At 42.8% G+C, this 15,587-nt stretch overlaps 2 protein-coding genes and 1 pseudogene across 2 annotated transcripts in view; 2 read left to right on the top strand and 1 right to left on the bottom strand.

Moving 5' to 3' along the window:
- Positions 1-15,587, top strand: part of LOC148103302 (polymeric immunoglobulin receptor-like) — a 796,664-nt gene that overhangs the window by 371,550 nt on the left and 409,527 nt on the right. The gene's annotated exons all lie outside the window — the stretch shown is intronic.
- Positions 1-15,587, bottom strand: part of LOC118456030 (cell adhesion molecule DSCAM-like) — a 533,233-nt gene that overhangs the window by 400,153 nt on the left and 117,493 nt on the right. The gene's annotated exons all lie outside the window — the stretch shown is intronic.
- LOC118456031 (uncharacterized) lies at positions 5,259-8,159 on the top strand (annotated as a pseudogene).

Here is a 15,587-nt window from a genome sequence, read left to right as displayed (position 1 = left end):
ATATATATCATCCCAGGGCACATTCACTAGAACCTGCGTCAGCCATAGTACGGAGTCCTTGCTGTTGGTGATGTCCTTAAGGTGAGTGTATTATATTTTATATTTATTTTATATTGTTATCCCGCATTTTGGCAGTTATTTTTTCAGACCTATCTTTGTTACTATGTTCTAAATGGTATCTGCTGACGTTTCAAACGTTGTATCCTCATGTTGTTACTACACGTTGTTTTGGTGTGCTAATATGTAGCCGTAAACTAATTATTAACTGTAGGACGTGCAGCGGCCCCGCACCACACTTTCAAAATAGAACTGAAGGCTGAAGGCTACTAATAAACGAGGTATGTTCAACATAAAACCTGAGTTCTCTGTGTTTACCCTGGCCACATCACCATGCTAGCTGGTGCAACTAATCTGGTCTGGACAATAATAACAGTTTTAGATGGAAAGCATCTTAAAATTGCCTTTTTTTTTCGCTGAACATCTCCTTTGAAAGTAGCATCATGTGAGTCACACTTGTTAAGGTAATACATGCTAAATGAGCTTTCAATGCATCACCAGATGAAGCCTTGCAGTTACAGTAGCTCACTGCGGGTATCACGTTGCCAAGGGAACTAATAAAGCATACAGTGATCGGAATGATTTTGTATTGATGCAGGTTGTCATTGCTCATACTGAACAACTTAGACAATTGCTCCATTCCTCATTACCATAGATAATATCTAAGTAATAAAACATCCATCCATCCATCCATCCATCTTCATCCGCTTTATCCGAGGCCAGGTCGCGGGGGCAGCATCCTAAGCAGAGAGGCCCAGACCTCCCTCTCCCCAGCCACCTCCTCCAGCTTATCCGGGGGAACACCAAGGCGTTCCCAGGCCAGCCGAGAGATATAATCTCTCCAGCGTGTCCTGGGTCTGCCCCGAGGCCTCCTCCCGGTGGGACATGGCCGAAACACCTCACCCAGGAGGCGCCCAGGAGGCATCCTTGTCAGATGCCCGAACCACCTCAGCTGGCTCCTTTTGATGTGGAGCAGCAGCGGCTCTACTCTGAGCCCCTCCCGGATGGCCGAACTTCTCACCCTATCTCTAAGGGAGAGGTCAGCCACCCTTTGGAGGAAGCTAATTTCCGCCGCTTGTATCCGCGATCTCATTCTTTCGGTCACTATCCACAGCTCATGGCCATAGGTGAGGGTAGGGACGTAGATCGACCGGTAAATTGAGAGCTTCGCTTTTACACTCAGCTCCCTCTTCACCATGTTGGACCGGTGCAGCGTCCGCATTACTGCAGCTGCAGCCCCAATCCGTCTGTCGATCTCTGGCTCCCTTCTCCCATCACTCGCGAACAAGACCCCGAGATACTTGAACTCCTCCACTTGGGGCAGGAACTCATCCCCGACCCGGAGTGGGCACTCCACCCTTTTCATGAGAACCATGGCCTCAGATTTGGAGGTGCTGATGCTCATTCCCACTGCTTCACACTCGGCTGCGAACCGTTCCAGTGCGAGCTGGAGGCCCTCACCCGATGAAGCCAACAGAACCACATCATCCGTAAAAATCAGAGATGAGATTCTGAGGCCACCAAAGCGAAAGCCCTCCGCCACTTGGCTGCGCCTAGAAATCCTGTCCATAAAAATTATGAACAGAACTGGTGACAAAGGGCAGCCCTGGCGGAGCCCATCACCCACCGGGAACGAGTCCGACTTATTGCCGGCAATGCGAACCAAGCTCTTGCAACGGTTATATACGGATCGAATGGCCCGTAGCAATGGGCCAGACACCCCATACTCCTGCAACACCTCCCACAGGATACCCCAAGGGACACGGTCAAATGCCTTCTCCAAGTCCACAAAACACATGTAGACTGGTTGGGCAAACTCCCATGCACCCTCAAGTATCCTTGAGAGGATAAAGAGCTGGTCCAGTGTTCCGTGACCAGGACAAAAACCGCATTGTTTCTCCTGTATCCGAGGTTCGACTAGCGGACGAACTCTCCTTTCCAGCACCCTGGCATAGACTTTCCCAGGGAGGCTGAGGAGTGTGATCCCCCTGTACGTGGAACACACCCTCCGGTCTCCCTTCTTAAAGATGGGGACCACCACCCCGGTCTGCCAGTCCAGGGGTACTGCCCCTGATCTCCACGCAACATTGCAGAGGCGTGTCAACCAGGACAGCCCTACAACGTCCAGAGCCTTCAGGAAATCGGGGCAGACCTCATCAACACCAGGGGCTCTGCCACCAAGGAGTTGTTTAACTGCCTCAGTGACCTCGCCCCCGGAAATTGGCGGGTCATTCCCCTCATCCCCAGACTCTGCCTCCTCCTCGGAAGATGTGTCAGTTAGTGATGGGATTTCCGGCTCTTTTTAGAGATCCGGCTCTTTCGGCTCGGCTCACTAAAAAGAGCCGGCTCTTTCGGCTCCGAACCAGCTCTTCAGGTTGTTTTGTTGCTTTAATTATTTAATCATTAACAATAATATAAAATTATGCAGAAAAGGAATTACTAATGTAAAAAAAAAGTGGTTTTATTTATATATGTTTATATATGGCCCCTAGAGACAAAACACGTACAAACTTCAAAACACATTTCTAGCGTTAACTGAACTTCCAAAACAGAGCTACCCAGATCACTTAAATTACACAATTGAAAGCATGTGTGTGTTGTTTGTGTATTTATAGACAAGCACTCATATTTATTCAAATAATTTAAAAAAAAAAATCATTTACCTGTTACTACCACACACCAAATCCGGTTGTTGATACTTCCTGGCTTGTGTAGTCACGAGGTAACAAAAGCTCAACACTGCGCCCAGCATCCTGGAGCACTTCTGTTGTCTTTTGTACGTGCTTCTTAGTTTTTACGCGTTTTGGAGTTTTTACGTGTTTCGGAGTTTGTACGTGCTTTGTCTCTAAGGGCCACCATAAATATACTTTATTTATTCACTCGACATAAAATGTAATAAATAAATCATATTATACAAAGAACAACTATTTACATTTTAAACTTTTAACTATTTTAATTTTCAGCTTTTTCCTTTTAAACAAATTTAACGTGAAACAACACAAAACACCGCAAACCACAACACAATTAAATATAAATTCAAATATTGAAACAAAAAGAAGATGCACATTCTCTGTCATATGGGCCTGCATGATTTCTGAATCCTTTATCATCTGCAACTGAAAATAGTGGATGATTACTATACCTTTCTAATGTGATGTTGTTGTCCCTCGCTCTCTTTCTCTCTCGCTCTGTTCCTGTGCTGCTGCGAGTGTAACTAACGCCCCTCCCCCCTCTGCCCAGCGCAAAGTACAGGCCGCGTGTGCGGAGTTTAGTGGAAAAAAGGGCGAGAGAGAGGGTGAGAGAAAGAAAAAAAAAACCTTACGACTCGCGTCGTTCGCTTCAAAGATCCGGCTCTAAGAGCCATTTCGTTCGCGAACGACCCATCACTAGTGTCAGTGGGATTAAGGAGGTCCTTGAAGTATTCCTTCCACCGCCTGACAATTTTCTCAGTCGACGTCAGCAGTGCTCCGCCAGCACTATACACAGTGCAGGTAGAGCACCGCTTTCCCCTCCTGAGACGCCTGACGGTTTGCCAGAATCTCTTCGATGCAGTCCGAAAGTCTTTTTCCATGGCCTCTTTGAACTCCTCCCACACCCGAGTTTTTGCTTCCGCCACTGCCCGAGCCGCAATCTGCTTGGCCTGTCGATACCCGTCGGCTGCCTCCGGAGTCCCACAGGCTAACCAAGCCCGATAGGACTCCTTCTTCAGCCTGGTGGATCCCTTCACCTCTGGTGTCCACCATTTGGTTCGGGGATTACCACCACGGCAGGCACCAACCACCTTGCGGCCGCAGCTCAATGCAGCAGCTTCATCAATGGAGACGCTGAACATAGTCTATTCGGACTCAATGTCCCCAGTCTCCCTCGGGATGCTGTTGAAGCTCTGCCAGAGGTCATGTCTAGCAGAGGCCCCGGTCTCGTGGACTGGGGCCTCTTCCCAGCACACCCTCACTACGTGTTTAGGTGCACCGGGTCTGTCCAGCGTCCTCCCCCGCCACCTGATCCAACTCACCACCAGGTGGTGATCAGTTGACAGCTCAGCCCCTCTCTTTACCCGAGTGTCCAGAACATATGGTCGCAGGTCTGGTGATACGATTACAAAATTGATCATCAACCTACGGCCTAGAGCGTCCTGGTGCCACGTGCACTTATGGACACTCTTATGTTCGAACAAGGTGTTCGTTATGGCCAAACTGTGATTTTCACAGAAGTCCAATAACAAAACACAGCTCAGGTTCATATCAGGTAGGCCGTGGCCAGGGACTCTAAGAAGGCTGGGTGCTCTGAACTGCCACTCGGCGCATAAGCGCAGATGACAGTCAGGACCCGTTCCCCGACCCTAAGGCGCAGGGAACAAACCCTCTCATCCACCGGGAAAAACCCCAACGTACTGGCAGCAAGCCGAGGGGATATTAGAATACCCACCCCAGCCCGCCGCCTCTCACCAGGGGCAACTCCAGACTGAGACAGAGTCCAGCCCCTCTCCAGGAGACTGGTTCCAGAGCCCAAGCCATGTGTAGAGGTGAGCCCGACTATATCTAGCCGGTACCTCTCAACCTCACGCACTAACTCAGGCTCCTTCCCCACCAGAGAGGTGACATTCCATGTCCCTATTGCCAGTCTTGGCAGCCGGGGATCAGTCCGCCAGGGCCTCCGCTCCTGGCCGTCGCCCGGCACACAATGCACCCGACCCCTATGGCGCCTCCTGTGGGTGATGGGCCTGCGGGAGGATGGGCCCATGTCTCCTCTTCGGGCTGTGCCCGGCCGGGCCCCATGGACTAAGGCCCGGCCATCAGACGCTCGCCCTCGGGCACCCTCCCCGGGCCTGGCTCCAGGGCGGGGCCCCAGTAACCCTATCCCGGGCAGGGTAAACTGTTCCCTCGATGTTCTCTTCATAAGGGTCTTCTGAATCGCTCTTTGTCTGGTCCCTCACCCAGGACCAATTTGCCATGGGAGACCCTACCAGGGGGCAAAAGTCCCCAGACAACATAGCCCCTGGGATCCCTGGGACACACAAACCCCTCCACCACGATAAGGTAGCGATTCACGGAGAGGAGTAATAAAACAATCATTATCAAATTCTGATTTGCCATAGATAAGGTGATTTTATAGGTAGGCTATCATGTAAAAATCTGCTACATAACATTTATAACTGAGTGTAAAAATACTAATTTCTTTTTCATGTGGTTTAAAGGTCAGCTATGGATACTCGGCTGCGAGAATTTTTAACAGAGCGCAAAGTTGAAGAAGATGCGATCAAGAAACTTGAAGATGAGAATGTAAGCGACTGCAGCTGTTGCTGTGTGTTTGCGTGTGTGTGTCTGTGTGTTTGTTTGTGAACGGAGAGCCGCAATCCACAATTTACTATGCGCATTCTAAAAAAAATTATTGAATTTCATATTTTTGTTTAATCAATGACATTAATTAATGACATATGTTTAAAGAGTAATTTAAAAAGTAATTCTTGTTCATCTTATGTTGGACAAATGTGTACCACATTACCAAAAGTATCTGTTATCAAAAGTAAACTCTAAAATATGCAGTTGTATGTATTCATTGTTTTTTTTTTTTTTTATATTGACAATTTTATTAATTTGTTGTTTATATATTTCAGATTGATGAAACTGTCATTCCATTAATGACAGACAGTGACCTGGCAAAGTACATCCCCAAAGTTGGAGATAGAGTCTCCACTGTGGCCTTCTGCAGACAAGCAACACTGTCATGGACTGTCAATAGAAAATTGTACTTAGTAGTCAGTATAATCTTTTAATAATATAAGTTTACATATGGTAGTGACAGGATGTGCGATCCTTAATAGTCTGCAAAGACTTTGTGTGCATTCCAGAGTGCTCTAGGATTCACAACCACATCCTGGAAGCATGGGAAAGGTCGTACCTTCTTTTATTGTTTTACGGTAGGATAAACATAGCTATGTCAGTTTTAGTCTAAGTGCCTTTTTTACATATAGATGAACTGTTGGATTTTCCAGACCAGCAGATTTAGGGAAGTCGTTTATGGGGTCACACTCTGACACACACATGCACACACACACATACATATACACCTCCACATTCCAATGTAAGGAACAAACACCCACTGATGTATAAATAAAGACCAGGGCAGTCTCAGAGCTGCGAGTCTCATAGCTCTCACTCTCAGTGCGAGTGCTCTGTACTGCCCTTGCATGCAAGTAAAACTGTGTGTTTCTCCTCTCTGATTCTCAGCTGAAGAAGTGTCTTAGAATACATCTCTTGACACGGACATCACCATCCAGGAAAGAATCTATACTCTCAAGGCTACAACAAAGACTGACAGGAGCTGAGGGAATGCCTTCTAAAAAGAGATTGTCTCAGTGGGCAGAAAATACAAATGCAAAACGAACAGTGAGACGAATTGAGGTTGGCTGGATGGATTTTGATGAGGAGAAGGACGGGTTCAAACAGGTGAAGTCTGTAAGTGGTGGTGGAACAAGGCATTTATCTGTAGATAAAAATGAAACAGTGTCAAATATCAAACTTATGGCTGAAAATCTTTTTTTCCCCAATGGCATCTCAAAAAAACCCAAAAGTCTTTCACACTATTCAACTCATATTGAGAGCTCACAGATGCATGTGGATGCTTCCAGTACAGTTGATGAGTTTTATTTTTTATATGACCAAAGTAAGGTCAAAATTCTGCGACTTTATCTGTGTACCAGAAAGAAAACACAACAGCAGCCCCAAGATGTAGAGGCCGATCATGCAATAACCCAGCCCTCTGTGGTAGATCTCACTGACAATGAACGTAATCAGGCCGCTGATGATCTGTTGGTGGAAAACATAAACTCAGAACCATCAAACCACTTTCTAATTAACGATGGAGCTTCCATAAGTGGATATTTGGAACTGAATGACACATTACCATGGGATGGTCTGCCAAATGTAGGTGAAAGTGAAGATTCTGATGCAGTTGTTATTATTAGTGGGGATAACAGGGTGGATATTAGTGTGGCTGAACTAAACTCTGAAACACTGTTTACAGAAAAAGAGTCTGATCCACCTCATCACACATTGTCTCTCTCACCGGGGCTGACAGGAGAGGCCAATATTCCTGACCAAGCACCCCCTGAACCACGATCTTGTCCCGTAATACTGACTGTTAGAAGAGGTCATCGTCTTACTGATTGGATCAGTGCCTTTAAGGACTCAAACATTATTTCATCTGAGGTCAATATTAAAATGTTGTTACCAAATGGAGAGCTTGAACAGGGGGAAGGAAGTGGTGTTTTGCAGGACTGCCTGACAGAATTTTGGATGGATTTCTATGACAGCTGCACATTGGGAGTTGAGGTGAAAGTCCCATTCATCCGGCATGACTTTCAGTGTGAAGAATGGCAGGCTATAGCTAGCGTGTTTGTTGTAGGGTGGAAACAAGCTGGTTACTTCCCAGTGAAGCTTGCAATACCCTTTCCGGAGGAGATATTGTACGGCTCGACAACCAGTAGTTTAAAAGATTCCTTTCTTTTGTACGTCTCACAAGAAGAGTGATCTGTTCTCCTGAAGGCTTTGGATGAATTCAATTCAGTGGATACAGATGAATTGCTGGAAGTACTTGATGCACATGAGTGCAAGCAGGTTCCTACCAAGGACACACTGCTCCCTGTTTTAGCACAGATAGGACACAAAGTACTTATTCAGGCCCCAATGTTTGTAATCAAGTACTGGCGTCCCGTTGTGGGTTCTGTAGCTGGTTTACTCCCACCAGAAGGACTGCATCATTTCATTGCAGAAAAAAAACCCAACTGTAAAAGCAGTGAAGGAGCTTCTAATCTTTCCAGAGGAGATGACAGCTGCCCAGTTTATGGTTACCTGAAAAGGTACATTGGAGAAATTGATTTCAATTATCTTCAGCTTTTCCTGCGGTTCTGTACAGGATCCAATCTGTTGGATAAAGCCATACTAATTGAGTTCATAGAAACTACAGATTTCCTCCACAGACCACAATCCCACATATGTGGATGTGTACTAAAGCTGCCCCTTGGTTATCACAGCTATCCAGACTTCCGCAGTGAATTTAACAGCATTCTCGCAAGCTCTATGTGGGTGATGGATGTGGTGTAGGTCAGTGTTTCCCAACCTTGGTCCTCAAGGCTCTCTGCCCTACACGTTTTAGGTTTTCCACCCTAACAGTTCATAGAAACACGGGTGTAGTTAACAGTAACATGAAGGAATGAATGTGAATGTTCAATAGACTGGGTAGTTAAGTTCTCTTAACAGTGTAGCCCGTTGTGCCTTTTTCATGTGCAGCCTTTTTTTCATCTGGTCAGTAAGTGCTTTATTAGTCCCCCCCCAATTAAAATAGTAAGCTAAAGGGAATGTTCAGGTTTTTTGAAGTGGAGTTACCTGTAGTAGCCAGCACCTAGCACTCTGACTTTGCAGAAGCAGCAGTGAGTGTTGGGGACAAAATAAGGCAACAAATTGCTTGGGGAATGAAACCACAAAACAACACCAGTTGAAAATACATATACATATTTAAATAATATTTTCAGTGCTTCACCTGGTAGGAATCCGTACACTAAACATAGAAGTGCATCTGTTCCTGCTGCACACATTGTTATTGTGTTTCTGGTTAGTGCCAAAATAAATTACTAATTTTAACATTCTAATACTTTTTTAGTACGGGAAAAGTAACAAATATTTCAAATATAGCATACAGTAACAGTTCTACAAACTGGAAGATTGCTTAGTGCTGTCTACTGTATATACAAACATAAGTACAACACCATTACAAATACCATATTCCAACTGATTAAGCATGTTCTATATTAAAGTATTTCAGATGTTTGCAGAAATCTTAATAGAAACAAGAATGTGAACCTTTATATTCCTAATGGGTTTAGAGGAAAAGTTGTCAATTACAGAGATTGATTACATTGTAAAGAGGTTTGTATAACTTTTTGGAAATAACTGTTATGTTATCCTGTTATTATATGCAAAATACAACCTGTTTTTTGAGTATGGTGTATTTTGAAAGAGACCAGTAAACCATTCTCATTTGTACAAAACATTGTCCTCTCTGTTACATTCTATACATCTTTAAACATGAACATGTCTAATGACACCACTGAAAGTTATTTAACTACTCATTCTATAATGTCATAGACGTGCTGTGATTTTTAAGAAAAGAAGCCGTTCTTTATCAAACATGGGATTGCTTTAATCTATTCCACAATAACAAAATTATAGGCTCAAGAAACATTTGGAGCATTGGTGACACAACTATGATTCTACGCTTTAGCCTACTTGGTCTTCTTGTCTAATTGATCACAACATTAGATATATTGCCAGTCTATGTGGTTGTTATCCAAGGTGCTCTTCTTTTTGTTAGAAATGAACACATTTTTGCTATCAAAAACTATTATGAAAACCTTTTGATGCTTTAACAGTGTGATAGGTTTAACTCAATCCCAAAAGGATTTATTTTTTTCTAACCTGGATCATATTTTACTTTAATACTCCACGCTTTGTAGCTACCAAGAGCAAGCAACACGTCATGATGAGTTTATTTACTGACATGGATAAAATGAAAATTATGTTATACAGTCTTTTCTGATAATTTTGATACAAAGACAAGATAAGCACACACTAATTACTTAATAATAAGTACATTAAGCTGTAGGAATAAGTACTAAAGTACAAAATGTACTACATTTGTATGTTTGTGTCCATTTAAGTAGCCTCAAATAACTGTGAACGAACTGTATCCCTGAGATGAAAATATAAATCAAGGGCCTGGGACATGGTAGATGGGAATTCCAAGCTTGATTCCTACATTATTATTGTGCACAAATCAAACACTTGCACATCACATGGGACTGAACTAACAAAAGTGCAGCTATATTTACACAAGGTCAAATCTTCTGTCAGTGGAACGAGACAGTCTTCTGCACCCCAAAGGTGAGGGGCCATGTGCATGACATCAGGTATTCCACAGGGCACATTGTTATTCTTTGAGGGCCTTATACGGTGAGCATTCCAAACACTCCGGATGTCATTCAATACCTCCTGATGAAGAAACAAGAATTAGGTCAAAGCTGTAATACAATGTATTTTTAAAATGTCATTATGGCCTAAAATATGTGTGGTGCATCCTTAAATGAATTGAAAAGCAGCAATGTTTGAATGCAGTTTAATGAAAACCAAAGGCAGAGATGATGATGATGATGATGAGAGAGATGAGATAACCTTTATTTGTCAGTTGCCCACAACCCGAGATGACAGACCTTGCCGACCGTACATACAATACACAAACATCACATTGGGGAGACAGGTCAGGCTAGGTAGCGAGGAAAAAAAACATCGAAATGTGTAACACAAAAGGATAATACAGGAATGCACAGATATCAACACACCATAGCACAATAAACACAGACAGCAACATGGGAAAGAGTTCCAGTGTGTACATCTGATCTGGGACCGCTGCAATCTTTCGACTGCGCCTCCAGCTGACCCGATGCCCACATCAGAGGGGAGGTAAGCGTTGGAGGTGGCGTTGGATCCGGGGTAGGGAGGGTGATGCGTCGGTGAGTGCTTATCAGTATCAGTATATGTATGTGTGTGCGTGTCCATAGTTCAGCTGAGACAGTGTCCTTCGCCCTGCCAGGCTAAGTAAACAGTCTTCCAGCCAACCCAGGTGGCCTTGCATGGAATTGGAAGGAACAGACTAAACACAGTCGTTATCAGGGTGTTGTTGTTCGGCTCCAGCCTTGCAGCTGGCGCCGAGAGGGTATCCGCATGAAGTGATGGTATTTTTTACTTTAGTGCGAACAGCTCATATGAATTTCAAAGCAGTTCTACAGTCCAACACTCATCAGGGAGTGATGGCAAAAAAAAGAAAAGAAAAGAAAGAACCACACCAGGCAAACCAGTGAGTTGTGGGATCTGGGCTTTTCTACAAAATTAACGAAATAACCTAAAGAAAATTTACCCAAAGGAACCAAAACTCAAAACAGGACTACCTGTGACTCCTAACTCAAACAGAAACAAAACAATGCCTCAAAAATAGTTTTTGTTAAGCAAATAAAATTATCTAATCAGTTTGTCACTCATTAAATAAGCAATTTCACAATGGCTCAATGTAAGATTACATTAAGGTGATTTGGAGTTTATGGTGTCTGGATTTCTTGTAATCATTAATGTTGGGAACATCTTTAAAAAAGTAAAAAGTAAGTGAATAACTCTCTATTAAAAGTAACTACGTTGTAGTGAAAGTAACAGTTTGTATTACTGTAAAGAAAGTTGCTATACAGAGAAATCTGAACAAAGAATCCACATCCCAGCATGTGCTCCTCCAGCATCAGTGGATAAGATGCACCCGTCTTTGTCCGGCGCATGACGCGCCCAAATGCCTCGGTAACTTTCCATGGTGCTAAGATTTTCCAATTTGAAATGTATTGAGTAGGTGTCCAGATGTGAGATGATGCTCTGGTGTTCTCATGGGAATCTTTTTTGATTAATTCAGTTCTCTAAACTAAAAGTGCACAAAGTTGAGAAAGGGATTGTGAATACAAATCTTGGTGCGGATGCGCAAAGCTTTTCAACTTTATGTGCATAAAACAGGTGACAAAATCAATATTTTTAAATCCCATGAGGGAATCCAATATCATCTCAGACCTGAATGTACCAAATGCATCACGGTGACATGATATGATAGAGCGCTGAAGAGTTACTGATGCGTGAAGCCTCTGACTGCTTTTGACAGACTGCCAGTCACAGATCGGTAGCTGCAGCATAACTGCTGATGCAGAATGAGCGCAGACAAGGACAATGTCCTCCGATCAGAAAAAAACAACAACATTTAAGTCGTGCTGACTTCTGATCAGTTCAATAGGCGAAGTGTTCCCTGATTTCAAAACTTTGGCTGGTTGATTTACCGTTCGGTAAAGGTAACGTCGAAATTACCTTTTACATCGTTAAGATGTTACCCTTACTGCTAAAACAGCGTAATTTAATGTAATTAATTACCACCCCTGGTTATCATAATATGGGCCATTTACCTGAATGATTGGCATGAAGCAGAACTGTGACAGAGCTTTGTCAATGAAATCCCCAAAGAAGAATCCTTCGTCCTTCAGTTCTCCTAGAAGCGCGATCCATGGCTCAACTCCTTCTTTTCTCATCACTCCCCACCAGCTCTCAATTCTCTGGTTTGTGGTACTTGCTCCTGTGACGTAGCTTCTGTCTCCTGCTCTATCATCCCCGTCATTTCTCCGTAAATAACGCTGGAGGTCTCTGACCAACACGTTCTCAGTGCCCATGTCAGTTCGTACGAGCCTGGGGAAACCCCCACGACTCTCCACTGCTTCCACAAAGTAACCTCCGATAACCTTTGGGTCACTGTTAGTGTGTGTGGCCCGTAGCCAAATGATGTTGCGTGAGAAACCGTCAATGCATCCATTAATACATATCCCATATGGCTTCAGTTTGTCATAAGAGTCTATGTGCCACACAAAGTTAGGCCCCTGAGCAAAATATTGCCTCCTTCTGAGACGTCTGGTCTGGCGAACCTGGGAACCTACTGGGTCCAGTAAAGAGATGAGGATCCTGACGTCGTCTTTTCTGATAGTAATGCCATGTTGTTTGAACTTTGTAAACATCCACCGATAACCATGATCCTTTCCAGGCCCTTGCAGTTGGTTGACAATAAAATCTATCCCGGCGTTCAGGTCATACTTACATCTGTAAAGCGACTTGGCTCTCAATATCCTGTTTAAATGTCTCTCCATAATAATGGTTCCTTGCATTGCCAGGCTTTTCAAAATGCATTTGTAGCTCATTCCCAGCCTAAACTAAAACTCAATCAGACTGTCTCTGTCCATGGTGTATAGGTTTAGGGTTAGCCTACTCTTATGCTTGTGTCTCTACGCAGCTGTCCAGGAATTGTATCAATATGATGTGCGCATGTTATCTATTTCGTGGCCACAAATGCGTAATTCGTTGCCACGTTATACCCAATTCATGGCCACAAATAAGTATTTCGTGGGCAAGTTATACGTATTTTGTTGCCTTGAAGTAGTATTTCGTGGCCACAATTTATTTATTTTTTGGACCATGTCATCAGAGGGGCTCTGTAGAATAGGGAGGATTGAGTAGGTTTAAGATTATTTAATTGATCAGTTTTGCTGAACTATGAAATATTTTGGGCGCAGTGTATTTTTTACATACAGGTATAACAGAATAGCTTTAGTGTTGTTGTTTATTTAAACTTGAGTATGAACTTATACAAAATGCAGCAAGATATTTAAAAAAAGCAGTTTTATTGATTAAAAGACACACTATATCGGATTCATATCGGTATCGGCAGATATCCAAATTATTATATCGGTATCAGTATCAGACATAAAAAAGTGGCATCGTGCCATCTCTAATTACAACGTACAGCTCTGCTATCACTTCCAACATAAATGAAGAGAGAAAACTAAACAGCAGTAATGTTTGTAGGGTTACTGAAGTTGGACTAGCTGATATGTAATGATGGTATATAATGATGTCCTACGTGGTCGCTAGCAAAGCAGCTACATAAGCATAACAGCACAGTGAAGCTGAAGGATGAACGCTAAAGTTTTTCCACTCGATAAAAGTTAAGTGAGGGTTTCTGGTGGTTAGGGACAAATGCAATTGCATGGCAGGATGCTATAAACGGACCAAACTTCAGTTAGAGGAACAACTGAGATAATCCATCCACAATACGAGGTTAGTTATTAATATACTGCAACAACATGGGAATAGAGCAGCTGTGAGAGAATTCAGCATTAATGTCCACGGAAGTGGAGGAAGCACAGTTTTTGGCTTTCCCCATATTTCAAAAGTGCTTTGTCTCTGTCGCCCGGCATAATTTGCAGATGATGTTGTTTGCAGCTGCTGCAATGCTTTTGACCAAAACAGGTGCAGCTTGATGATGACACTATCGACATGCGGTGTTGATGGTGTATACCATTTATACCGCCCACCCCTATACCCAGTGTTACTCCCCTCGAGTTTTAATAAAGCTCAACTTGTTCTTTGTGTTTTAACTGACATTTATTTCAGATTCTTAGACATGTCTTAACATGTAATTATGTCCAACCACAGCCGATACAATGCCGTCAGAACTGAAAAGAAATACAAACTTAAATTAATATTCTTGATAAAGTCCTTAAGTCCTTATATATGACGAAACATTCCAACAAAAGGATCAATAAAGTACACCTTACACTCACACTGGGGTAATTGCACTTGAATATCACACAACACTCGCGCATTCACATACAATGATAAGAAACAAAATAAAACATTAACCTCTTTGACCTCACTCAAAGGGAATAAAAATAGAATAGAATAGAATAAAACTTTAATCTTTACGTCCTGGGGAAGGTCCAAAAAAGGCACTTTTTCATAACTTTCTGGAGACGTGTAAACCCCTTAGCAACAACAGATGGAACTTTAGAAATGGTTGCACAATTATCACAAATAACTCATTTAACCATATAAATCTACACAATGAAACATGAATTACTATTTATTTATTTATTTCTTATTTATTAATATTTTAACTAAAGGAACGTAAATATCTAGTAAAATGAATTTAAATGCGAGAGTTGCCTATGACGGCAGCTAAACCCAGCCCTAGTGAGCAGCCTAGGCCCGACAGAAGTGGATGTAGCTGTGGGTAATAAGAAAAGATGAAAAGAACTATTGATAACTTTTTAGTTAAGTTAAGGCCTGATCCGTCTGAAATTCATAGCCAGTGCTCTGACACGGAGCCATCAACCTCTGAATGCTGAAAAAGCACAGTGTATCCAGAAGACACATTATATGTCGTGTTAAATGCACTGCCCAATTGTCCCCTCTCCCCACTGCCTTTCAGCTGCAGGAAGCAGCAAACAGGTCATCGTCGGAGGCCGAGATGGTGATTAAGTTTAACATTGTCTACGATATTGCTAAAGAATGTCAAAGCACTTTAAGCACAAGCACAAGAAGGTTAGTTAATCATTTACAAATTAGTATTGTGTGTATGGACAGCAGTTAAAATAAAAAATAAAAAAATGAACATGCTTAAGCGATGTGGTTAAAAATTTGGGTGCACCTAACTTTTATGCTGGTGCACCTAAGAAAAAAAGTTAGGTGCACCAGTGCAACCGTGGCAAAAAGTCTAGGAGTCTAGAGTCTAAAAGTCTAGAGCCCTGATAAAGCAGCTGATCTGCTGTAACACAGTTTCACCAGGAGATGGCAGCAGACTTTCATTAAACTAATAGGAAATACTCTGTGCTGGTTCAGAGGATGTTTTCTTGAAAGAAGTCCAGTCTGAGTCACATGTCTATGAGATTTATTGGAACCAAAACACACAGATCACAAACTAATAAGTGAGACAGGACAGGAGACCTGATAGTCAAAATGTATTATAAAAGCATAACTGTAACATGTAATGAAACATATCCCTGATTATTTCCTATTCATTCATATTCCTATCCACATTTTAACTTGTTCGAATCAATTTGAATTCAAAAATTA

This window comes from Neolamprologus brichardi, chromosome 3 (assembly GCF_056152115.1).
Source record: "Neolamprologus brichardi isolate AB-2024 chromosome 3, ASM5615211v1, whole genome shotgun sequence".
NCBI classification, from domain to species: domain Eukaryota; kingdom Metazoa; phylum Chordata; class Actinopteri; order Cichliformes; family Cichlidae; genus Neolamprologus; species Neolamprologus brichardi.
The sequence above is the reverse complement of the archived record's forward strand: the minus strand, read 5'-3'. Positions and strand labels throughout refer to the sequence as shown.